The following is a 26,635-nucleotide window of genomic DNA, read 5'->3' as shown; positions in this document are numbered from 1 at the left end:
CCCATTCGGATCCCCGGGCGGGGATTACTCAAGAGGACGTTGTTGTCAGGAGAAAGAAAACTGACGTTCTACGAATCGGAGCGTGGAATGTCAGATCCCCTTATCGAGCAGGTAGGTTAGAAAATTTAAAAATGGAAATGGATAGGTTAAAGTTAGATATAGTGGGAATTAGTGAAGTTCGGTGGCAGGAGGAACAAGACTTTTGGTCAGGTGAATACAGGGTTATAAATACAAAATCAAATACAGGTAATGCAGGAGTAGGTTTAATAATGAATAAAAAAATAGGTATGCGGGTAAGCTACTACAAACAGCATAGTGAACACATTATTGTGGCCAAGATAGACACGAAGCCCACGCCTACGGCAGTAGTACAAGTTTATATGCCAACTAGCTCTGCAGATGATGATGAAATTGATGAAATGTATGATGAGATAAAATAAATTATTAAGGTATTGAAGGGAGACGAAAATTTAATAGTCATGGGTGACTGGAACTCAAGCGTAGGAAAAGGGAGAGAAGGAAACATAGTAGGTGAATATGGATTGGGGCTAAGAAATGAAAGAGAAAGCCGTCTGGTAGAATTTTGCACAGAGCATAACTTAATCATAGCTAACACTTGGTTCAAGAATCATAAAAAAGGTTTGTATACATGGAAGAATCCCAGAGATACTAAAAGGTATCTGATAGATTATATAATGGTAAGACAGAGATTTACGAACCAGGTTTTAAATTGTAAGACATTTCCAGGGGCAGATGTGGACTCTGACCACAATCTGTTGGTTATGAACTGCAGAGTAAAATTGAAGAAACTGCAAAAAGGTGGGAATTTAAGGAGATGGGAACTGGATAAACTGAAAGAACCAGAAGTTGTACAGAGTTTCAGGGAGAGCATAAGGGAACAATTGACAGGAATGGGGGAAAGAAATACAGTAGAAGAAGAATAGGTAGCTTTGAGGAATGAAATAGTGAAGGCAGCAGTAGATCAAGTAGGTAAAAAGACAAGGGCTGGTAGGAATCCTTGGGTAACAGAAGAAATATTGAATTTAATTGATGAAAGGAGAAAATATAAAAATGCATTATATGAAGCAGGCAAAAAGGGATACAAACGTCTCAAAAATGAGATCGACAGGAAGTGCAAAATGGCTAAGCAAGCATGGCTAGAGGACAAATGTAATGATGTAGAGGCTTATCTCACTAGGGGTAAGATAGATACTGCCTACAGGAAAATTAAAGAGACCTTTGGAGAAAAGAGAACCACTTGTATGAATATCAAGTGCTCAGATGGAAAACCAGTTCTAACCAAAGAAGGGAAAGCAGAAAGATGGAAGGAGTATATAGAGAGTCTATACAAGGGCGATGTACTTGAGGACAATATTATAGAAATGGAAGTGAATGTAGATGAAGATGAAACGGGAGATACGATACTGCATGAAGAGTTTGACAGAGCACTGAAAGACCTGAGCCGAAACAAGGCCCTGGGAGTAGACAACATTCCGTTAGAACTACTGACGGCCTTGGGAGAGCCAGTCCTGACAAAACTCTACCATCTGGTGAGGAAGATGTATGAGACAGGTGAAGTACCCTCAGACTTCAAGTAGAATATAATAATTCCAATCCCAAAGAAAGCAGGTGTTGACAGATGTGAAAATTACCGAAATATCAGTTTAATAAGTCACAGCTGCAAAATACTAACGCGAATTCTTTGCAGACGAATGGAAAAACTGGTAGAAGCAAACATCGGGGAAGATCAGTTTGGATTCCGAAGAAATACTGGAACACGTGAGGCAATACTGACCTTACGACTTATCTTAGAACAGAGATTAAGGAAAGTCAAACCTACGTTTCTAGCATTTGTAGACTTAGAAAAAGCTTTTGACAATGTTGACTGGAATACTCTCTTCCAAATTCTAAAGGTGGCAGGGGTAAAATACAGGGAGCGAAAGGCTATTTACAATTTGTACAGAAACCAGATGGCAGTTATAAGAGTCGACGGACATGAAAGGGAAGCAGTGGTTGGGAAGGGAGTGAGACAAGGTTGTAGCTCTCCCCGATGTTATTCAATCTGTATATTGAGCAAGCAGTAAAGGAAACAAAAGAAAAATTCGGAGTAGGTATTAAAATCCATGGAAAAGAAATAAAACTTTGAGGTTCGCCGATGACATTGTAATTCTGTCAGAGACAGCAAAGGACTTGGAAGAGCAGTTGAACGGAATGGACAGTGTCTTGAAAGGAGGATATATGATGAACATCAACAAAAGCAAAACGAGGATAATGGAATGTAGTCGAATTAAGTCGGGTGATGCTGAGGGAATTAGATTAGGAAATGAGACACTTAAAGTAGTAAAGGAGTTTTGCTATTTGGGGAGCAAAATAACTGATGATGGTCGAAGTAGAGAAGATATAAAATGTAGACTGGCAATGGCAAGGAAAGCGTTTCTCAAGAAGAGAAATTTGTTAACATCGAGTATAAATTTAAGTGTCAGGAAGTCGTTTCTGAAAGTATTTGTATGGAGTGTAGCCATGTATGGAAGTGAAACGTAGATGATAAATAGTAATGGACAAGAAGAGAATAGAAGCTTTTGAAATGTGGTGCTACGGAAGAATGCTGAAGATTAGATGGGTAGATCACATAACTAATGAGGAGGTATTGAATAGAATTGGGGAGAAGAGGAGTTTGTGGCACAACTTGACGAGAAGAAGGGACCGGTTGGTAGGACATGTTCTGGGGCACCAAGGGATCACAAACTTAGCATTCGAGGGCAGCGTGGAGGGTAAAAATCGTAGAGGGAGACCAAGAGATGAATACACTAAGCAGATTCAGAAGGATGTAGGTTGCAGTAGGTACTGGGAGATGAAGAAACTTGCATAGGATAGGGGAGCATGGAGAGCTGCATCAAACCAGTCTCAGGAATGAAGACCAAAACAACAACAACATATGCAGGTGACAAGAAAGAGCAGACTACCTTGTTACTTTACATGGAGAATATGTCAACACTGAAACTTCAGCTTGCTATTCTCATGGTAACTTATTTATATCGAAATGAACTATAAGATTATGAATCCTCTGACAACACAAACAAAACTTAGTGTTCATTACAAAATTACACAATTGTGGACATGCCATATTCCTTGACTTCTGGAAAGCATTTGACTCGGTGCCCCACTGCAGAATCCTAACTAAGGTACAAACATATGGGATTGGTTCCCAAGTATGTGAGTGGCTCGTTCTTAAGTAATAGAACCCAGTACGTCGTCCTTGATGGTGAGTGTTCATCAGTGGTGAGGGTATCATCTGGAGTGCCCCAGGGAAGTGTGGTAGGTCCACTGCTGTTTTCTATCTACATAAATGATCTTTTGGATAGGGTGGATAGCAATGTGCGGCTGTTTGGTGATGATGCTGTGGTGTATGGGAAGGTGTCGTCGTTGAGTGACTGAAGGTGGATACGAGATGACTTGGACAGGATTTGTGATTGGTGTAAAGAATGGCAGCTAACTCTAAACAGAGATAAATGTAAATTAATGCAGATGAATAGGAAAAAGAATCATGTAATGTTTGAATACTCCATTAGTAGTGTAGTGCTTGACACAGTCACGTCGATTAAATATTTGGGCGTAATATTGCAGAGCGATATGAAGTGGGACAAGCATGTAATGGCAGTTTTGCGGAAGGCGGATGGTCATCTTCGGTTCATTGACAGAATTTTGGGAAGATGTGGTTCATCTGTACAGGAGACCGCTTATAAAACACTAATACGACCTATTCTGGAGTACTGCTCGAGCGTTTGGGATCCCTATCAGGTCGGATTGAGGGAGGGCATAGAAGCAATTGAGAGGCAGGCTGCTAGATTTGTTACTGGTAGGTTTGATCATCATGCGAGTGTTACGGAAATGCTTCAGGAACTCGGGTGGAGTCTCTAGAGGAAAGGAGGCGTTCCTTTCGTGAATCGCTACTGAGGAAATTTAGAGAACCATCATTTGAGGCTGACTGCAGTACAATTTTACTGCCGCCAACTTACATTTTGCGAAAGACCACAAAGATAAGATAAGAGGGATTAGGGCTCGTACAGAGGCGTATAGGCAGTCATTTTTCCCTCTTTCTGTTTGGGAGTGGAACAGGGAGAGAAGATGCTAGTTATGGTACGGGGCACCCTCCGCAACGCACAATATGGTGGAGTGCGTAGTATGTATGTAGATGTAGATTTATTACATTGTGAAAAGAGCCCTTGTGGATGCAAATGAGTAATAGTGACTAATGTAATGGCTTTCTGATTTTTTTTCTGCATAAAAAACTGTAATAGTGGAAAACATTTTTATTTAGATCAGTGTTAAGAGGGTGGTAGTTTCTATGAGAGAAAAGGTTGACACTCAGCTGGACTAACCTAATTTAGAGAAAATAGATTTGCAGCAGGGACAGGGGGGGGATACGAGAGAATGTGATGGACAATCGTACATTAATGGATCATCCTTGTAAACAACACAAAAGGAAGGAAAACCTTTTCAAGTTAAAGATCCCCGATTTGCTACAGCCTGTGATCCTGGTAAGAGATGAAAAACACTAATTTGTAGAGGTACATGACAACTTTGTGGAATGTTACAGGTTTGCAAATTCAGAAACAAGGAAATTTACACATGTATGTCTCCAGTTAAAGGACTGAATTGTGATTCTAGTATGGGGGCAGCAGTGGAAATTTTTTCATTGGAAAATAAATTAACAGAGCTTTACATTACTAGATAACATGCCCTCACTTCCAACAGCTCCTCCTTTTCCCTTCCAACACCAGGCAGTTCCTGAACAGCAGTCAAGGTGTCCTGTGGTAAGTGGAACCTTTGTTAATATCAGTGTGTTGTCACCTGGTGACGTCCATAGAATGATATGCAAGTCTGTATATCTGCCGCTTCCAGTTTTGTGTGCACAATGCATATATCAACATGAAGTTATTATTTTTTTAATACTGAAAACTGTTCATATGGTTGCAATGTTGTTTTTAGTTATCCAGGGATCATCTTACAATAGTACAGGATTTGTCATTCTAATAAAATGAAATTAAGTGCCTTTTAACAAAGATGATGTGACTTACCAAACGAAAGTGCTGGCAGGTCGATAGACACACGAACAAACACAAACATGCACACAAAATTCAAGCTTTCGCAACCAACGGTTGCTTAATCAGGAAAGAGGGAAGGAGAGGGAAAGACGAAAGGATGTGGGTTTTAAGGGAGAGGGTAAGGAGTCATTCCAATCCCGGGAGCAGAAAGACTTACCTTAGGGGGAAAAAAGGACAGGTATACACTCGCGCGCACACACACATATCCATCCGCACATACACAGACACAAGCAGACATGAAACATAGATATGCACTTTTAATAAAATTATCATACACAAGACACCTAATCTTGACTGCTGTCAAAACTGGAATGTAACAGACATTAAAGTACGATGAGCTGGGTGGAATGACACTGACAAAATTATATACAAATGTTTAACAACAGACAGCTCTAAATGTCTCAAAGACTGAAGAAGAACTCAAAGTAGTCTCGTGTCTGCAATAAGCAATCAGTCACAAGAGTTCACAAGTAAAAATTCACCCCATACACATGCAAGTACTAATGATGCAGGTCACATTTATAAATGTCTGACTGCCTGAATTACGCATTTCTACATTATCTCACTCTTATATTCTTTAATTTTGATGACGTAACTAGAAACAAATCAAGACATCGATTTTGGCTTGTTTATGCACAGCACTGACTTTAGACAATCGAGATCCTTGGCATTACTACCAATCAATATTTCCCAAAATAATTTCTTATGCTATGTGAGTTGATGGAAACTGGCACTCATTGCAGTTAACAAATATCAGATTTTTTTATATACTGCATATGATACCCCATGAAATAAAAAAGACGATATTGATACCAATTTTATTTTTATTTCTATTGATGATTTTTCAACTCATATATTCAATATACATATTTCTATTTCTTTAATATTATGCTCTTTTCATGCAGGTACCGGAAAAACTTAATTTCATACTAATTATTGATATTCTCCCTCATTTTTATGACTGACATATCTGTGATACTAACACTTTGATGTCGGAACATGCAGCGGACCATGAGCGGGGCTTAGCAAACGGATAGATGTGGAGGAGGATGAATGGGTGGGACTTGTGTCATGTCCAGGGCTATCACTAACATTATGTATATTTGCAGCCTCATTGGTCGCATAGATGCATACATTGCTCATGTAAAATGTAGAAACTTGGGTCGTATGAAAAGAACAGAGAATGTACTTTCTTCTCGGAGTTTCAGAGTATACACGGTTATTCCAAATAATGGACCCATTTTCAAAAATTAGTATGTTGTTAAGTACAAATACAAAATGAATAAGCTCTATACCAATGAAAGGCAGAAGATTCAAAATTTTTTGGCCACATATGGGGTTTGTAAAATCCACATTCACCATTTCAGCACGAAGGACACTCACTGAAGATCAACGTGTTCTGTGCCGTATCCTGTACAAAGGTTTACAAACCATTTTTCTTTGCGGAAAAAACTGTAACGGGAACCACGTACCTAGACATGCTGGACCAGTGGGTGTTCTAATCAAGCTACGGAAGATTCTCAGCACTTTATTTTCCAACAGGATGGAGCTCCACCCCATTGGCACCGTGATGTATGAAGCTTTTCGAATGACTCCCTTCCTCAGCGCTGGATCGGTCGCAGGGGACTTGTGGGCCTGGCTCTGCACTCCTGGCCACTGAGGTCTCATGATCTCCACCCTGCGACTATTTCTTATGGGGTTATGTGAAGGAAGCTTTTTACATCCCGCCTCTAACAACCACACTGAAAGATCTGCAGAAACGGATCTCTGCTGTCGTAACAGCAGATACGCTTTTGCGTGTGTGAAACGAGTTTGGCTACCGCGTCAATGTTTGCCGTGCAGCCAACGGTAACCACATTGAACATTTATCACATTTCTAATTACTAAATAATTATTAAAATTGTAATTATTAATTATAATTTTAATATTTATTAAATGTAGGTTGCAGTAGGTACAGGGTGATGAAGAAGCTTGCACAGGATAGAGTAGCATGGAGAGCTGCATCAAACCAGTCTCAGGTCTGAAGACCACAACAACAAACAAATTGATATCAAATATTATAGATAAAAAACTTTGAAACTTTCTCTTTATATTGGTATAAATGTTCATTTTGGATTTGTACTTGAATAAATAAGAAGTTGTGAAAATGGGTCCATCATTTACAATAACCCTGTATTCTATGGTTCGCATGAATAGAATGGAGAATTTACTTCACACATGAAATTTCAGAGAAAATTCTCAGGTTCACATGAATAAAACTGGAGGAGCTTCCCACTAGTGTTGAACATGTTCCATTTCTTGAGTCAGCTCTGTAGCATACTCAGGGCGAAGTGAGTTCTGTCGTGGTTAAGTTTTACCGTTTCTTAAGAAGCAATGGCAGAATTAATATTGCTTGGAAGGGAGAGAAAAGGATATATGCAGATGAAAGATATATTTGAAGAGAGAAACTGTTTACGTCCTTGACACGTGAGCAGACCATTATGCATCGTATTTAACCAAATTATCACGTGTTAGAAAACTCTGACATAGTTCCAGTTTGGAGTAGATGAAAATGTCACGCAATCTTAAGATTTTGTTCACATAAAACAGAAAAGGTTCACACATGTGGGAAAATTAGGTAAGATAGCAAGAAATGCATTTTTGTAAATTGTTCGTGATCGTCTTAATAATTTGTTGCCACACATACAGTAAAATCTAAATAAATGCAGCGCAACTCTTCCAGAACACATTGCTGCCAGTTCCATATATGTACGTACATGTACAAATGATTAGACTAAATGATTATTTTTGATACTCTTAAGTTTTATGATGTAAAAATAGGAGAGAAAGTGTAATAATTGATTTGTTTTAATGGTTTGATTGATGCCACGAAATTTCCCTTCCAAGCAACTCAAAGATCATTCAATTTATCACAGTTGGTAATGTTTGTCATTTTCCCTCCAAATCGTGTTGGTGTTAGTTGTCTGTGTACATGCTTTGAAACTGTGTTTACAGTAATGTTTTATATTTCTGTAGCATACTTCAGCTTGTTATTTATTCCATCAACTTCTGGCTACATTAACATTATATAGCTTGTGAACTTGCATGTTTTTAGCTATAGGAATAAATCGTGGAGTTTCTAAAGAAAGTAAGGTTATGGGGAAGACAAAAGATGTTTCACCTCGGAAAATTTCGGCTGTGGTAGCACTTCTTGTTGAAAATCGTTATACACAGCAAGAAATTGCTGAGAGACTGAGAATATCGCAGAAAAATGTCAGCATAATAAAACTTTCATTACAGAAAGGTGGTGAATACAAGCCAAACAGAAAAGGAAAATGTGGACGTAAAAGAAAAATCATTCCTCGAACAATGAGAAAACTTACGGACATGGCAATAATGAAACGTAAACTTACTTCTACAGATGTGAGCCATCAGCTGAAAGGTTTAAGTGTTGAAGTTTCACCCGTGACAATGAAAAGGAGGCTGTTTGAATGTGGTTGTTTAAAGACATGCCAACCAAGTAAAAAGCAGAAAATCACACCTGCCATGAAAATCAAAGGACTGCTGAGGGATAAACAACTTCAGGAGTGGACAAGTGAGGACTGGGCTAAGGTATGTGCAATGATATGCAAATTAAGTGGGACTGATGTTTAAAGTTAGGAATTGTGGCTCGAAATTGTGATGTTTCATTGATACTGAAGAAATGCACGATTGAAGTTTGGGACTGTTGAGGTCTCCTATGCTACTATTCCCAACTTTTCTAACTTGCAATTTTGTACACATGCTTCAGTGATGGAAGAAATCAGCCAGTAAGTTTGTCGCAGACCTGCAGAACAGTTCAAAGCTGAGTGTGCGCAGCAATGTGTGAAGCTTCCATTATGGTCTGGAGTGTGATGTCCGTGAAAGGTCCTGGCAGATTAAACTTTGCTGAAGGGACAATGAGGCAAGAACAATATAAAGAAATCCTTGATGAGGAACTTTTCCCCCGAATAATTTTCATGCCACAAAGCCAAAAGTGTTTCCAAGTACTTGGAAGAAAAGCAACTGAAAGTGTTGCCCTGGCCAGGGAATAGCCCTGATATGAACCCAATTGAAAATTTATGGGCTATTGTGAAACAGAGGATATGGAAATTTACAATAACTACCAAACTAGATCTCATGGAGGAAGTAGAGGAAATCTGGTACCATGTCAATGATATTAAAATGTCATGTAAAAAGTTAATGAGAACTATGCCAAACAGGATAAAAACGTAGATTAACAACAAAGCCATGCATAGAAAGTACTGAATGTACAAATATAATCTGTATGTGGATGTAAATGTGTAGCTGGCCGGTGTGGCCGAGCGGTTCTTGTCGCTTCAGTCTGGACCGCGCGACCGCTACGATCGCAGGTTCGAATGCTCCCTCGGGCAGGTATGTGTGTGATGTCCTTAGATTAGTTAGGTTTAAGTAGTTCTGAGTTCTAGGGGACTGATGACCTCACATGTTAAGTCCCATAGTGCTCAGAGCCATTTGAACCATTTGTAAATGTGTAACAAGTGTAAACTTTTGGAAAAATGTTTGTAGTCTAATAATTTGAACACTGAATGGCTTGCCTGTTTGAGCGAGTTGAATGGAATGAGACATTACGCCTGCTTTCTGTGCTTGACATGGCAGACAACACACAGAGAGAGCCTTCTCAACAAGGAGAGGAGCGAATGAGGAGCAACTCCCTTGTCAGAGAATACGCTTCGAATTTTTTCACTCGTATGAAACTGAGTACTTTCCCAGAGAACGTTCATTTTCTCTTTTTTTTATTCATATGACCCAATATACTGACTAGGCAAGGCGACGACATTGGGATCACGGACTTACTTCAAACTTTCTACACTTTTAGTAGTCTACTAAGACAACACACTATGCCAGTAGTAAGGCGTACTTCTTAGGCAATTTCTTGAAAGCCACGAGAGATTTGCACATCAGCGGTATACCAGTGCGTTGCGACCCTCAAGTCGCTGGTGGCAGGCATGTGGTAAGCGTTCAAGCTCTGTAATCGGTGGATCGTTGGATCGAGCCCCACTAACCTTCTTTTTTTAATTTACGTGGTGAAAAGTATTTAAACCGACAAACTCTGGGAGGTTGTAGGGGATATCAAAACAAATATTTTTCCAGAATGAGATTTTCACTCTGCAGCGGAGTATGCGCTGATATGAAACTTCCTGGCAGATTAAAACTGTGTGCCTGACCGAGACTCGAACTCGGGACCTTTGCCTTTCGCGGGCAAGTGCTCTACCATCTGAGCTACCAAAGCAGGACTCACGCCCGGGCACACAGTTTTAATCTTCCAGGAAGTTTCATATCAGCGCACTCTCCGCTGCAGAGTGAAAATCTCATTCTGGAAACATCCCACAGGCTGTGGCTAAGCCATGTCTCCGTTATATCCTTTCTTTCAGGAGTGCTAGTTCTGCAAGGTTCGCAGAAGAGCTTCTGTAAAGTTTGGAAGGTAGGAGACGAGATACTGGCAGAAGTAAAGCTGTGAGTACTGTGCGTGAGTCGTGCTTCGGTAGCTCAGATGGTAGAGCACTTGCCCGCGAAAGGCAAAGGTCCCGAGTTCGAGTCTCGGTCGGGCACACAGTTTTAAATATTTTTCCTTAATGTCATTTTTTCCTATGAGGTGTATTTAAGCCGGTAGAGGAAGATTTCTCTGGCGGCAAATTAATTAAACCAACAAACACTTTTCCATTTTTTTATGACCAAGAGACAACACATTAACACAATCCAATTTCAATTACAGTAGATCTTCAAAAATGCCTCCATTGACACGTAAACAAAGGTTACACAGTTGGATCATGTTCTGTCCGACACGGGTAAAAACCCCAGAAGTACCTGAATTGTTCCTGCTGCTGCTACTATCCGGGCAACCAGATCCTCTTCTGATGCAACAGAAGTTGCGTAAACAAGGTTGCACATTTCTCCCCACACAAAAAAGTCCAGAGGGGACATATCTGGGGATCGAGCAGGCCACGGTACAGGACCACCTCTGCCAATCCACGTTTCTGGGAACCGTCGGTCCAGGAATCGACGCACACGACGACTGAAATGTGCCGGCACCCCGTCATGTTCGAACCACATGCGTTGTCTTGTAGGGTGCGGGACGTCTTCCAGCAATTCTGGCAATGCTCTGGCGAGAAAATTGTAACAGTGCCTGCCATTTAATGGCCTACGTAGCAGATACGGCCCAATTAAACGGTCCCAAACAACACCGACCCACACATTAACGAAGAGCCGCACTTGATGAGCACTAGTAACTGTGGCATGTGGGTTATCCTCACTCCAAACATGCGAATTGTGCATGTTGAAGACTCCCCGAACGTTGCTTCATCGGTAAAGAACACAGAGGATGGAAATGTAGAATGCATTTCACACTGTTCCAGGTACCACTGCGAAAACTGTGCTCTGGGTGGATAATGAACTGGTTCCAGGTTGTGGACACGCTGTAAGTGAAATGGACGTAACAATTGCTGTCCAAGGACTGTTATTACATTCGTCTGATTGAAGGATCCCGCTCCACATGTTGCAAGACAGCTTCCTCAAATTGCAGCGTTCTTATCGTGCGACTGCGTCCCTGTCCAGGTAATCTGCTAAATGACCCGGTCTCACGCAGAAGTTGGTACACAGCAGCAAAGGTCGTATGATGCGGGATACGGCGATTAGGATATTGTTGTTGATAAACCCGCTGTGCAGCTCGTCCGTTGTGGTGCACTACGTAGTACGCACCAACCGTATCAGTGTACTCACTCCAGGTGTATCTCTCCATTAGTAAACAGAGACAATGCACTACTACACAGGTGGACAGCAGATGCCTACAACTGAAGAGCGCAATACGGCCTCCACCCGTTTAAATAAACCTCATAGAAAAAAATGGCATTAGGGAAAAATATTTGTTTTGATGTCCACTACAACTACCCAGAGTTTGTCGGTTTAAATACTTTTCAGCCTGTATATTTTTTTTCAAGCACTGGTCATATTATTTCACACGTATTATATTTGAAAGATAATATGATGAAAAGACACGTGTATTTCCACGAACTTTTAATGAATTTCCAATGTTATTTGGTTTTTTGCTAATTTTTATTACCACAACAAATATTATTTGTATACCTGTTATTGTCGACAAGTAAACGACCAAACGCAGAACGTTTTCCTGAAACTGTTGCCTCTCGTGCTTTATGAAATCCCTTATATCTATAATCAGATAAGGTACAGAGAATTTCTTTTGCACCTGTGCGCTTCGATTTGCTGACACAGGTTTCAAGGACGAAGGACAGACTTGGAAAGGCCGAGACAAACATCGATAAATAAGGGTGTAAATAACTTCATTCAATAACACAGTGGGTAACGGTATGCCAGGACCTGAAGATAATTGTAATATCTCCGGCTTTACAGCCGTCATATTCAGGTACAAGAAGCCCTTTTAGAGTAGTTGAGAAGGCAGCAGGGGCAAGTCTTCTATTATTAATATTAGAAAAACTAGCGTGCCATAATTTCATTCTTTCAGAAGTATTAATAACCAGCAGAATAAAAAACAACTGCTAAACGAAAAGGCAGACGAAGTACTTCGGTGATCTTAGCATCACGCCTAACTTGGATGGGGGGCGAAGTGGTTCGGCTGTAACATCAGAGCTGGTTCGGCAGTGTCGGAGATGGTTCAAATGGCTCTGAGCACTATGGGACTTGACATCTGAGGTTATCAGTCCCCTAGAACTTAGAACTACTTAAACTAACTAACCTAAAGACATCAGACACACCCGTGCCCGAGGCAGGATTCGAGCCTGACTGAAGCGGCTAGAACCGCTCGGCCACATAGGGTCGGCAGTGTCGGAGAATAGATATGTTGTCTGTCTCGGTAACAGTGTCCACTTAATTTGCAATGTCTTGTTTGTAAATGTGGGTGCTGTAATTACGGGAATACGTAGTTAATTAATTTGTTAAAGAATTTGTGATTCTGAAGTGGAAATGTGCGTTTGGCGTCATTGGCCGGGAGGCCCCTTGCGGGGCAGGTCCGGCCGCCGTGGTGCAGGTCTTGTTACATTCGACGCCACATTGGGCGACCTGCGCGCCGGATGGGGATGAAATGATGATGAAGACAGCACAACACCCAGTCCCTGAGCGGAGAAAATCCCCGACCCAGCCGGGAATCAAACCCGGGCCCGTAGGGTGGCAATCCGTCACGCTGACCACTCAGCTATCGGGATGGAAGATTGTGAAGTGAAATGTAATTGTGCCGTATCTCGTGTTCTGCCAATAAAAAGGGAGTGGCATCCCGTATAAACAAACTGATTGTAAATTTAATTATTTCTAAAATAACAGTTCCTCGCTAAGAGTTTCTTATAGCCTCAAGATAACGGATTCATGATGTACGTGCTGTTTTCTGCGCAGGGGACAACAACTGTAGAAGACTGCAGGCTGGTAACGCATTCACTCAGAGGGGTGGAAGCAAACAGGCACCTCGTGTATACTGCAATCTTAGTACAAGTGAGATCAGTGACACGTCATCTGCTATAATATTGTGCCCTGGCCGCGACGTAATAACATACTGGTTTCTTTTTCTATCGGGATATTAAGGTTTAAAGATATAATTTAACCCCTGAGTCAATGAACTGCAAATATATACGCCCAGAATAATGAGAGCGCTGTATCATTATCATCTGTATTTTGTTCTATATAAGAATGCGCGCTTGTCTTTTCTTTCTCTTCTTTAATCGCGCGCCTTTCCGACACAATTTTACGCCATCATACTCCTATTTTCTTCCATTTTGTTCGAATGAACTAGTATTCCTGCTGGGGATTAATTTAATCATTCTATTATTATCGCCAATTGCGAGTACTGATATGACATTATTATGAATGCTTGATTCTTTCGCTCCAGAGTTGAGCTAAGATTATTGCAATTTCCAAGTATCTCACCGAAATACGGCACAACTCTTTGTTATGTCCAAAACTGTGAGAATTATTCACAAAAAGTTAGATTTCTGTACAAATTATTTACTTCCTTACATAATAATTGTTTAATTTAACATTTCTACTTTCATTTCGTAATACCAGTCCCAAATTTACAATTTATAAATGTTATGGATATTTCTTTACTACATTTTTTTCTTACGGTGCCAGCGCGATACTCACGAGATTAAATAAAATTATTCTGAATTTCTCGCGAGGAGAGAAGACAGAAATTTCCCTGAGATTACAAAAAACACAAATTAACCGTTTTTCAGCACGCTGCTTGCCTACTAATCTTCACTTCAAGCAAAAAAGGTAAAAATAGTAGAATAAATTAAGAAGTAAAGCTATAATATTGTGCGTTCAATAGTAGCTCGTGCATTTTCTGATAAAAATAATTTTTATTATTAAGTCAAAAAAAGTGGCGCGTGTGTGAAATATCTAATTCATTTACTTTTAATTAAGGACAAGAAGTGGTACCTCTAACTATTCCACATACTAACAGTTCTGTGCGTGAATATTTAAGTATTAAAAGTAACTAGTCTCACGCGAACATTTAAATAATAGTCGAACAGAAAATTTAATTGAGATACATTAAGTTTGAAGAAATTTTGCTTAACAGTCATTCAATTACCGAACTATTGCCAATATATGAATATACTATAAGCTTAGGTTACATCCATCGTAATTTACGCTCGCCGAAGCATAATTTTCCACAATTCCATAATAATATTCGCCCATATTTATAAGATATACCATAGTCAAAAATATTCAGTATATTTAGCGCTCAAAACGAGTGGTCGCAACACAATAATAAGTGTACGTGAAAAATATAAAATTCCAATTTCTAATACAAAATTTGTATTTCTATTTCATATATCCATCCGATGTACTCCACCACAACGTGGAAAAAGGTCAACCAATCCTGTTTACGACAAATTGTACGTCTCTAAGATAAAAACTTATTCAAATGAATTTTTTTCCTTTGATTCTCTACAAACAAGAAAATCGTAGTTAACTGTAGTTTAGCTCAGAGATTTTGGAAGGGTGTATTAAGAAAAATCAAATTTTGCAAAATTCGACGTAAGATTGTTTAGCGTGTGAAGATAGACACAAAATGGCCGATTTGGCCGCACAATTGTATTAACATTATTTATTGTTATTTACATATGTGTGTTACTGTTAACATTTATCATTCGTGTGACGAATTTTTCCCAATTTTTCGAAATTTTATATTATGCTCAAAGTCGGTAAAAAAGAGAAATTTACCAATTGAAACCATGGTTTCACCATCAGATTTCGAAAATGAAGCGGTAAATCTAGATGAATCACTCGAGATTTCACTGCAAATGAGTTAGAAAATCAAACCGTGGACTTGAACACGTCCACCGCGAATGCAGAGGTCGCACAAAATAACGAAAATGGTCGTCCGGCCACTGCAATTAATGCAACTGCAGCGGGTACGGATCAATTTAATGGGACGACGGAAGACAGTATTGCGCTTGACCCTCTTACTGCTTTCCGGAAAAAGTTGGAATTACGCGATCGCGAACGCGTTTAGTGGGAAAAGAAACAGGGACAATGAGACAAAGAATTAAAAATTGAAATTAGTCATCATCAGGTCCGAGCTAATGAATATAAAGCAACAGTATGCACCAATTTTGAGCCAAGTCAATAAACTGGACAGTGATGTCGAAAACCTAAAACCTACGCTTCCCGCAATAAAGTCGGATGTGGAAGACTTAACATCTGTCGTTACGAATCTCAAAATAAACAACCAAGAGATTTTCGATGAACAGCTAGAATTTGCGTTTGACTCGGTGCCCCACTGGAGACTCCTAACTAAGGTACGAGCATATGGGATTGGTTCCTAAGTATGTGAGTGGCTCGAAGACTTCTTAAGTAATAGAACCCAGTACGTTGCCCTCGATGGTGAGTGTTAATCGGATGCGAGGGTATCATCTGGAGTGCCCCAGGGAAGTGTGGTAGGTCCGCTGTTGTTTTCTATCTACATAAATGATCTTTTGGATAGGGTGGATAGCAATGTGCGACTGTTGGCTGATGATGCTGTGGTGTACGGGAAGGTGTCGTCGTTGAATGACTGTAGGAGGGTACAAGATGACTTGGACAGGATTTGTGATTGGTGTAAAGAATGGCAGCTAACTCTAAATATAGATAAATGTAAATTAATATAGATGAATTGGAAAAGGTTCCTGTAATGTTTGAATACTTCATTACTAGTGTAGCGCTTGACAGTCACGTCGATTAAATATTTGGGCGTAACATTGCAGAGCGATATGAAGTGGGACAAGCATGTAATGGCAGTTGTGGGGAAGGCGGATAGTCGTATTCGGTTCGTTGGTAGAATTTTGAGAAGATGTGGTTCACCCGTAAAGGAGACCTTTCATAAAACACTAAGACGACCTATTCTCGAGTGCTACTCGAGCGTTTGGCATCCCTATCAGGTCTGATTGAGGGAGGACATAGAAGCAATTCAGAGGCGGGCTGCTAGATTTGTTACTGGTAGGTTTGATCATCACGCGAGTGTTACGGAAATGCTTCAGGAACTCGGGTGGGAGTCTCTAGAGAAAAGGAGGCGTTCTTTTCGTGAATCGCTATTGAGAACCAGCATTTGAGGCTGACTGCAGTACAATTTTACTGCCGCCAACTTACATTTCGCGGAAAGACCACAGAGATAAGATACGAGAGATTAGGGCTCGTACAGAGGCATATAGGCAGTCATTTTTCCCTCGTTCTGTTTGGGAGTGGAACAGGGAGTGAAGATGCTAGTTGTGGTACGAGGTACCCTCCGTCACGCACCGTATGGTGGATTGCGGAGTATGTATGTAGGTGTAGATGAATTTCAAAAAAAGCAAATAAACATTGGAATATCCAATTGGATAACCACTAAAGAGACAGAACTTGATGCAAAACTTAAGTGTTGCTGTCGACAACGCCGCGCAGCGCGTGCGGGAAGAAATATGTTCTGCCGTACAAGCGGATACAGGCGCCGCGCACAATGGGCGAGGCGAAGAAAAAGAACCAAACGAAGAAATGCCTATGTGGAGGCGGGGGATGAACGCTCGCGTCCGAAATTTGGAGAAAGCCGTTTCGACGTACAGCAGAACGGAAATGAATTTTCCTATGCAACCGCGACGACAATGCACGAAAGACGACATTCGGGAATGAAAGAGTTTTCCCAATGCCCGATTTGTCGCCAGCAAAATGTAATTACGAAGACAAACGTATAATGAATTCGGCGAAAATTGAGCAAAGTCTACTCAAGCATCGCCATTTTCAAATATTTGCCGTGGACCCATTCATCCAATTGTATCATACGTGCAGCATTCAGGAGTATCTTACCAGAGACTGGTCTGACTATCATTAAATTCAGTTCGTTATGTCACACATACGCGGCACTACGGACCAGCGAAACCGCCGAACTATGTAATACGCTTGCTGAATTCGAGAAAGCTTTCCTTGCAAAATATTGGTCCACAGGAATCCAAGAACGATTGCGCGAAGAAGTATATACCCCGGAACTGAACAATCTGAAAAATGGGAGCTTGCGCAAGTATTTTGAACGATAAATTGCGAAAACGAGATACTGGTCTGAGCCTGTCTCACACAAAGAAGTACTGCGCATATTAAAGTCAAAATTACCGCCGGCCGCTGTGCCCGAGCGGTTCTAGGCGCTTCAGTCCGGAACCGCACGACTGCTACGGTCGCAGGTTCGAATCCTGCCTCAACATGGATGTGTGTGATGTCCTTAGGTTAGTTAGGCTTAAGTAGTTCTAAGTCCTGGGGGACTAATGACCTCAGATGTTCACTCCCATAGTGCTCAGAGCCATTTGAACCATTTGAACAAAATTACCGAGTAACCTTGGAAAGAAGTTAATAAAGGTACCATATGAAGATTTGGAGCACTTCCTTTCGGTGATCGACCTAATCCAAGAAGTCGCAAAGTCCTACCAAGCATTCGCGATTGTTGTTGTGGTCTTCAGTCCTGAGACTGGTTTGATGCAGCTCTCCATGCTACTCTATCCTGTGCAAGCTTCTTCATCTCCCAGTACCTACTGCAACCTACATCCTTCTGAATCTGCTTAGCGAATTCATCTCTTGGTCTCCCTCTACGATTTTTACCCTCCACGCTGCCCTCCAATGCTAAATTTGTGATCCCTTGATGCCTCAAAACATGTCCTACCAACCGATCCCTTCTTCTAGTCAAGTTGTGCCACAATCCTATTCAATACCTCCTCATTAGTTACGTGATCTACCCACCTTATCTTCAGCATTCTTCTGTAGCACCACATTTCGAAAGCTTCTATTCTCTTCTTGTCCAAACTAGTTATCGTCCATGTTTCACTTCCATACATGGCTACACTCCATACAAATACTTTCAGAAACGGCTTCCTTACACTTAAATCTATACTCGATGTTAACAAATTTCTCTTCTTGAGAAACGCTTTCCTTGCCATTGCCAGTCTACATTTTATATCCTCTCTACTTCGACCATCATCAGTTATTTTACTCCCCAAATAGCAAAACTCCTTCACTACTTTAAGTGTCTCATTTCCTAATCTAATTCCCTCAGCATCACCCGACTTGATTTGATTACATTCCATTATCCTCGTTTTGCTTTTGTTGATGTTCATCTTATATCCTCCTTTCAAGACACTGTCCATTCCGTTCAACTGCTCTTCCAAGTCCTTTGCTGTCTCTGACAGAATCACAATGTCATCGGCGAACCTAAAAGTTTTTACTTCTTCTCCATGAATTTTAATACCTACTCCGAATTTTTCTTTTGTTTCCTTTACTTTTTGCTCAATATACAGATTGAACAACATCGGGGAGAGGCTACAACCCTGTCTCACTCCTTTCCCAACCACTGCTTCCCTTTCATGCCCCTCGACTCTTATAACTGCCATCTGGTTTCTGTACAAATTGTAAATAGCCTTTCGCTCCCTGTATTTTACCCCTGCCACCTTCAGAATTTGAAAGAGAGTATTCCAGTTAACATTGTCAAAAGCTTTCTCTAAGTCTACAAATGCTAGAAACGTAGGTTTGCCTTTTCTTAATCTTTCTTCTAAGGTAAATCGTAAGGTTAGTATTGCCTCACGTGTTCCAACATTTCTACGGAATCCAAACTGATCTTCCCCGAGGTCCGCTTCTACCAGTTTTTCCATTCGTCTGTAAAGAATTCGCGTTAGTATTTTGCAGCTGTGACTTATTAAACTGATAGTTCGGTAATTTTCACATCTGTCAACACCTGCTTTCTTTGGGATTGGAATTATTATATTCTTCTTGAAGTCTGAGGGTATTTTGCCTGTCTCATACATCTTGCTCACCAGATGGTAGAGTTTTGTCATGACTGGCTCTCCCAAGGCCATCAGTAGTTCTAATGGAATGTTGTCTACTCCCGGGGCCTTGTTTCGACTCAGGTCTTTCAGTGCTGTGTCAAACTCTTCACGCAGTATCTTATCTCCCATTTCGTCAACATCTACATCCTCTTCCATTTCCATAATATTGCCCTCAAGTACATCGCACTTGTATAAACCCTCTATATACTCCTTCCACTTTTCTGCCTTTCCTTCTTTGCTTAGAACTGGGTTGCCATCTGAGCTCTTGATATTCATACAAGTAGTTCTCTTCTCTCCAAAGGTCTCTTTAATTTTCCTGTAGGCAGTATCTATCTTACCCCTAGTGAGACAAGCCTCTACATCCTTACATTTGTCCTCTAGCCATCCCTGCTTAGCCATCTTGCACTTCCTGTTGATCTCATTTTTGAGATGTTTGTATTTCTTTTTGCCTGCTTCATTTACTGCATTTTTATATTTTCTCCTTTCATCAATTAAATTCAATATTTCTTCTGTTATCCAAGGATTTCTATTAGCCCTCGTCTTTTTACCTACTTGATCGTCTGCTGCCTTCACTACTTCATCCCTCAGAGCTACCCATTCTTCTTCTACTGTATTTCTTTCCCCCATTCTTGTCAATTGTTCCCTTATGCTCTCCCTGAAACTCTCTACAATCTCTGGTTCTTTCAGTTTATCCAGGTCCCATCTCCTTAAACTCCCACCTTTTTGCAGTTTCTTCAGTTTCAATCTGCAGTTCATAACCAATAGATTGTGGTCAGAATCCACATCTGCCCCTGGAAATGTCTAACAATTTAAAACGTGGTTCCTAAATCTCTGTCTTACCTTTATATAATCTATCTGATACCTTTTAGCATCTCCAGGATTCTTCCAGGTATACAACCTTCTTTTATGATTCTTGAACCAAGTGTTAGCTATGATTAAGTTATGCTCTGTGCAAAATTCTACAAGGCGGCTTCCTCTTTCATTTCTTCCCTCCAATCCATATTCACCTACTATGTTTCCTTCTCTCCCTTTTCCTACTGACGAATTCCAGTCACCCATGACTATTAAATTTTCGTCTCCCTTCACAACCTGAATAATTTCTTTTATCTCGTCATACATTTCATCTATTTCTTCATCATCTGCAGAGCTAGTTGGCATATAAACTTGTACTACTGTAGTAGGCATGGGCTTTGTGTCTATCTTGGCCACAATAATGCGTTCACTATGTTGTTTGTAGTAGCTAACCCGCACTCCTATTTTTTTATTCATTATTAAACCTACTCCTGCATTACCCCTATTTGATTTTGTATTTATCACCCTGTAATCACCTGACCAAAAGTCTTGTTCCTCCTGCCACCGAACTTCACTAATTCCCACTATATCTAACTTTAACCTATCCATTTTCCTTTTCAAATTTTCTAACCTACCTGCCCGATTAAGGGATCTGACATTCCACGCTCCGATCCGTAGAACGCAAGTTTTCTTTCTCCTGATAACGACGTCCTCTTGAGTAGTCCCCGCCCGGAGATCCGAATGGGGGACTATTTTACCTCTGGAATATTTTACCCAAGAGGACGTCATCATCATTTAATCATACAGTAAAGCTGCATGTCCTCGGGAAAAATTACGGCTGTAGTTTCCCCTTGCTTTCAGCCGTTCGCAGTACCAGCACAGCAAGGCCGGTTTGGTTAATGTTACAAGGCCGGATCAGTCAATCATCCAGACTGTTGCCCCTGCAACTACTGAAAAGGCTGCTGCCCCTCTTCAGAACCACATGTTTGTCTGGCCTCTCAACAGATACCCCTCCATTGTGGTTGCACCTACAGTACGGCCATCTGTATCGCTGAGGCACGCAAGCCTCCCCACCAATGGCAAGGTCCATGGTTCATGGGGGGAGGCATGCGAATAACTGCAATAATTGTCACAGTATTGACAACCCGAGTAGTTATGAACAAGTAAACGTAATAAGCACAGAAAAAAAATGGCTCTGAGCACTATGGGCCTTTACTTCTGAGGTCATCAGTCCCCTAGAACTCAGAACTACTTAAACCTAACTAACCTAAGTACATCATACACATCCATACCCGAGGCAGGATTCGAACTTGCGACCGTCGCGGTCGCGCAGTTCCACACTGTAACGCCTAGAACCGCTCGGCCACTCCCGCCGGCAGCACAGAAAAGGTCAGTACGACAAAACGAATGTGCCTGGTTACCATAATAATCCAAACCATGCTTCGAATGACGCGAATACCGGTTACGTAGCGACAGTAACTCCGGAAACGGTACGAATAATAAGCGCAAGTTCGGAGATGGAAATAATTGCAAAGACGCTAACCACGCTAAAAAGGCACCGTGGCAAAAGTGGAACGGTAAGTGGAGGCAACCCCACAATCAACCTGAAAGCATTACGGCACAACGACGGTGCCGGTATCAGGGACGAATTACGAGGTGCATTCAAGTTCTAAGGCCTCCGATTTTTTTTCTAATTAACTACTCACCCAACATCGATGAAACTGGCGTAACATCGATGAAACTGGCGTTACTTCTCGACGTAATCGCCCTGCAGACGTACACATTTTTCACAACGCTGACGCCATCATTCCATGGCAGCGGCGAAGGCTTCTTTAGGAGTCTGTTTTGACCACTGGAAAATCTCTGAGGCAATAGCAGCACGGCTGGTGAATGTGCGGCCATGGAGAGTGTCTTTCATTGTTGGAAAAAGCCAAAAGTCACTAGGAGCCAGGTCAGGTGAGTAGGGAGCATGAGGAATCACTTCAGAGTTGATATCACGAAGAAACTGTTCAGTAACGTTAGCTCGATGTGCAGGTGCGTTGTCTCGGTGAAACAGCACACGCACAGCTCTTCCCGGACGTTTTTGTTGCAGTGCAGGAAGGAATTTGTTCTTCAAAACATTTTCGTAGGATACACCTGTTACCGTAGTGCCCTTTGGAGCGCAATGGGTAAGGATTACGCCCTCGCTGTCCCAGAACATGGACACCATCATTTTTTCAGCACTGGCGGTTACCCGAAATTTTTTTGGTGGCGGTGAATCTGTGTGCTTCCATTGAACTGACTAGCGCTTTGTTTCTGGATTGAAAAATGGCATCCACGTCTCATCCATTGTCACAACCAACGAAAAGAAAGTCCCATTCCTGCTGTCGTTGCATGCAACATTGCTCGGCAACATGCCACACGGGCAGCCATGTGGTCGTCCGTCAGCATTTGTGGCACCCACCTGGATGACACTTTTCGACGTAATGCAGGATTGTGTGCACGGAACCCACAGAAATGCCAACTATGGAGGCGATCTGTTCAACAGTCATTCGGCGATCCCCCAAAACATTTCTCTCCACTTTCTCGATCGTGTCGTCAGACCGGCTTGTGCGAGCCCGAGGTTGTTTCGGTTTGTTGTCACACGATGTCCTGCCTTCATTAAACTGTCGCACCCACGAACGCAATTTCGACACATCAATAACTCCATCACCACATGTCTCCTTCAACTGTCGGTGAATTTCAATTGGTTTCACACCACGCAAATTCAGAAAACGAATGATTGCACGCTGTTCAAGTAAGGAAAACGTCGCCATTTTAAATATTTAAAACAGTTCTCATTCTCGCCGCTGGCGGTAAAATTCCATCTGCCGTACGGTGCTGCCATCTCTGGGACGTACTGACAATGAATGCGGCCTCGTTTTAAAACAATGTGCATGTTTCTATTTCTTCCCAGTCCAGAGAAAAAAAATCGGAGGCCTTAGAACTTGAATGCACCTCGTATTAGAAGAAGCTAACGCCTGTAAACATGACGATGAATACATGGTGCAAGCCGCAATTATGGTCACTATTAATTGGTGTTAGTGTGGATGCAATCATTGATGTTGGTGCCACTACAAGTGCCATAAATCAGACCTCGTTCGACCAAATTAGTCGCATAAAGAGATTACCTATATTGCCCGTGCAAAACTGCCGAGTTTCTGGCGCATTAGTAGCTGCCACATAGATAGTTAAGCAGTAAGTGCACGCCGATCTCTATGTAGATGACGCGCACCTTACGTGCCACTTCTTACTAATTAAAAATTTATCGGTTCCTTGCATCCTGGGATGGGATTTTCTACGCGGTAGAAATGCAAATATTGACCTACCTGCGTGAAAACGCGTGGTTACAAACAAAGGCAAAAGAATTGCACTACGGTTAAATAGGACTCCAAATGTACATAACAGATACTGTCGTAATGCTGTTGTTACATTGGTAGGCGCAAGAATACTCCACATTTCTAAGGATCTCGAGACGTCAGAATTTCTGCACTCGGAAGATAATAACGCAGCAGTACTTAACAATTCAGCAGAATTGCAGCAAAAGTATCAGAGTCGACCTATCTGAACCAAACGCAGAAGGTTGGACTCGCAAATCTCATTGAAAATTATATGCCAATATTTGCTATTAAACCTGGAGCCTAAAGAATTTTTATAATAGAGGTTGCCCCACACGAAACTTTTTGTAGGACATCATATGCCGTGCCGTGGAGTAAAAAGGCAGCTGTAAAGACGGAAATACGTAAGATGTTAGACTGGGGAATAATCGAACCATCGGACTCCCCATATTCTAGTCCCCTTTTAGTGGTATCCAAAACGGGGGCAAAATAAGGTTAGTGCTTGTTGCCCGGAACATAAACAAAATTATCATACCAGTCCAAACCAGAACGGAAAATTTAGAATGACTTTTGCAACGTTTTCATGGCGCTTATTTCCTCTCAAGTCTTGACCTCCGATCATTGTACTGGCAAATCCTATTGAGTGAGGAGTCAAGAAAATACGCAGCATTTATTTTTGCCGGACGCAGTTATCAATTCCGCGTTCTGTCCCTTGGCTTGAACGTCGGCGCAGAAGTTTTCATTGCAGCGTTAGACAAGGTCCTGGGCCCCACGCTACTCGACAGTCACAGCATATGTAAGGGTTTTGTTAATAGCAACTGCTATGTGGGATGAACATGTTGAGATACTGCAGACAATTTTCCGAAAATTCAACGAAGCAGGAATAACTGTCAACCTAGCCAAATCCAAATTCGGGAGGTTGGAGATAAAATTTCTCAGGCACATTATCTCACCCGAAGGAATCATACCTGTGCCATGAAAATTAGATGCTATTGAACACCTCACTGCACCAACAACCAAACAACAGCTAAAGCCTTTTCTCGGAGCCGTTTCGTTTTTCCAACGTTTCATACCCAATCAATTATTGAACGATCAAAATCTTTTATCACTTCTACGGAAGAATAATGCTTGGATCTGGAATGATCAATGTCGAACTGCATTCGACAAGATAAAAGCAGCACTTGTAAATGCAAAGTTACTGTATCATCCAGATATGCTTCAGGATTTTTGCATTGCAACTGACGCTTCTTTTTGCGGTTTGGGGCGTGTCTGTTCCAAACTGTTAAAACCGAAGAGAAGACCGATACAAAAATAACTGCATTTGCTAGCAGAACTTTGTCAGCATGTGAAAGGGCATACACGGAAATAACTGCATTTGCTAGCAGAACTTTGTCAGCATGTGAAAGGGCATACACGGTAACTGAACTTGAGACTCTTGCTGTTGTATGGGCCTTAAAGAAGTTTCACTATTATGTATACGGGAAACGTATATGAATTGTTGTTGTTGCGGTCTTCAGTCCTGAGACTGGTTTGATGCAGCTCTCCATGCTACTCTATCCTGTGCAAGCTTTTTCATCTCCCAGTACCTACTGCAACCTACATCCTTCTGAATCTGCTTAGTGTATTCATCTCTTGGTCTCCCTCTACGATTTTTACCCTCCACGCTGCCCTCCAATACTAAATTGGTGATCCCTTGATGCCTCAGAACATGTCCTACCAACCGATCCCTTCTTCTGGTCAAGTTGTGCCACAAACTTCTCTTCTCCCCAATCCTATTCAATACTTCCTCATTAGTTATGTGATCTACCCATCTAATCTTCAGCATTCTTCTGTAGCACCACATTTCGAAAGCTTCTATTCTCTTCTTGTCCAAACTATTTATCGTCCATGTTTCACTTCCATACATGGCTACACTCCATACAAATACTTTCAGAAATGACTTCCTGACACTTAAATCAATACTGGATGTTAACAAATTTCTCTTCTTCAGAAACGCTTTCCTTGCCATTGCCAGCCTACATTTTATATCCTCTCTACTTCGACCATCATCAGTTATTTTGCTCCCCAAATAGCAAAACTCCTTTACTACTTTAAGTGCCTCATTTCCTAATCTAATTCCCTCAGCATCACCCGACTTAATTAGACTACATTCCATTATCCTTGTTTTGCTTTTGTTGATGTTCATTTTATATCCTCCTTTCAAGACACTGTCCATTCCATTCAACTGCTCTTCCAAGTCCTTTGCTGTCTCTGACAGAATTACAATGTCATCGGCGAACCTCAAAGTTTTTATTTCTTCTCCATGAATTTTAATACCTACTCCGAATTTTTCTTTTGTTTCCTTTACTGCTTGCTCAATATACAGATTGAACAACATCGGGGAGAGGCTACAACCCTGTCTTACTCCCTTCCCAACCACTGCTTCCCTTTCATGTCCCTCGACTCTTATAACTGCCATCTGGTTTCTGTACAAATTGTAAATAGCCTTTCGCTCCCTGTATTTTACTCCTGCCACCTTTAGAATTTTAAAGAGAGTATTCCAGTCAACATTGTCAAAAGCTTTCTCTAAGTCTACAAATGCTAGAAACGTAGGTTTGCCTTTCCTTAATCTTTCTTCTAAGATAAGTCGTAAGGTCAGTATTGCCTCACGTGTTCCAGTGTTTCTACGGAATCCAAACTGATCTTCCCCGAGGTTGGCTTCTACTAGTTTTTCCATTCGTCTGTAAAGAATTCGTGTTAGTATTTTGCAGCTGTGACTTATTAAGCTGATAGTTCGGTAATTTTCACATCTGTCAACACCTGCTTTCTTTGGGATTGGAATTATTATATTCTTCTTGAAGTCTGAGGGTATTTCGCCTGTTTCATACATCTTGCTCACCAGATGGTAGAGTTTTGTCAGGACTGGCTCTCCCATGGCCGTCAGTAGTTCCAATGGAATATTGTCTACTCCGGGGGCCTTGTTTCGACTCAGGTCTTTCAGTGCTCTGTCAAACTCTTCACGCAGTATCATATCTCCCATTTCATCTTCATCTACATCCTCTTCCATTTCCATAATATTGTCCTC

Source organism: Schistocerca serialis, chromosome 11 (assembly GCF_023864345.2).
Source record: "Schistocerca serialis cubense isolate TAMUIC-IGC-003099 chromosome 11, iqSchSeri2.2, whole genome shotgun sequence".
Lineage (NCBI taxonomy): Eukaryota > Metazoa > Arthropoda > Insecta > Orthoptera > Acrididae > Schistocerca > Schistocerca serialis.
This window is presented reverse-complemented; position numbering follows the sequence as displayed.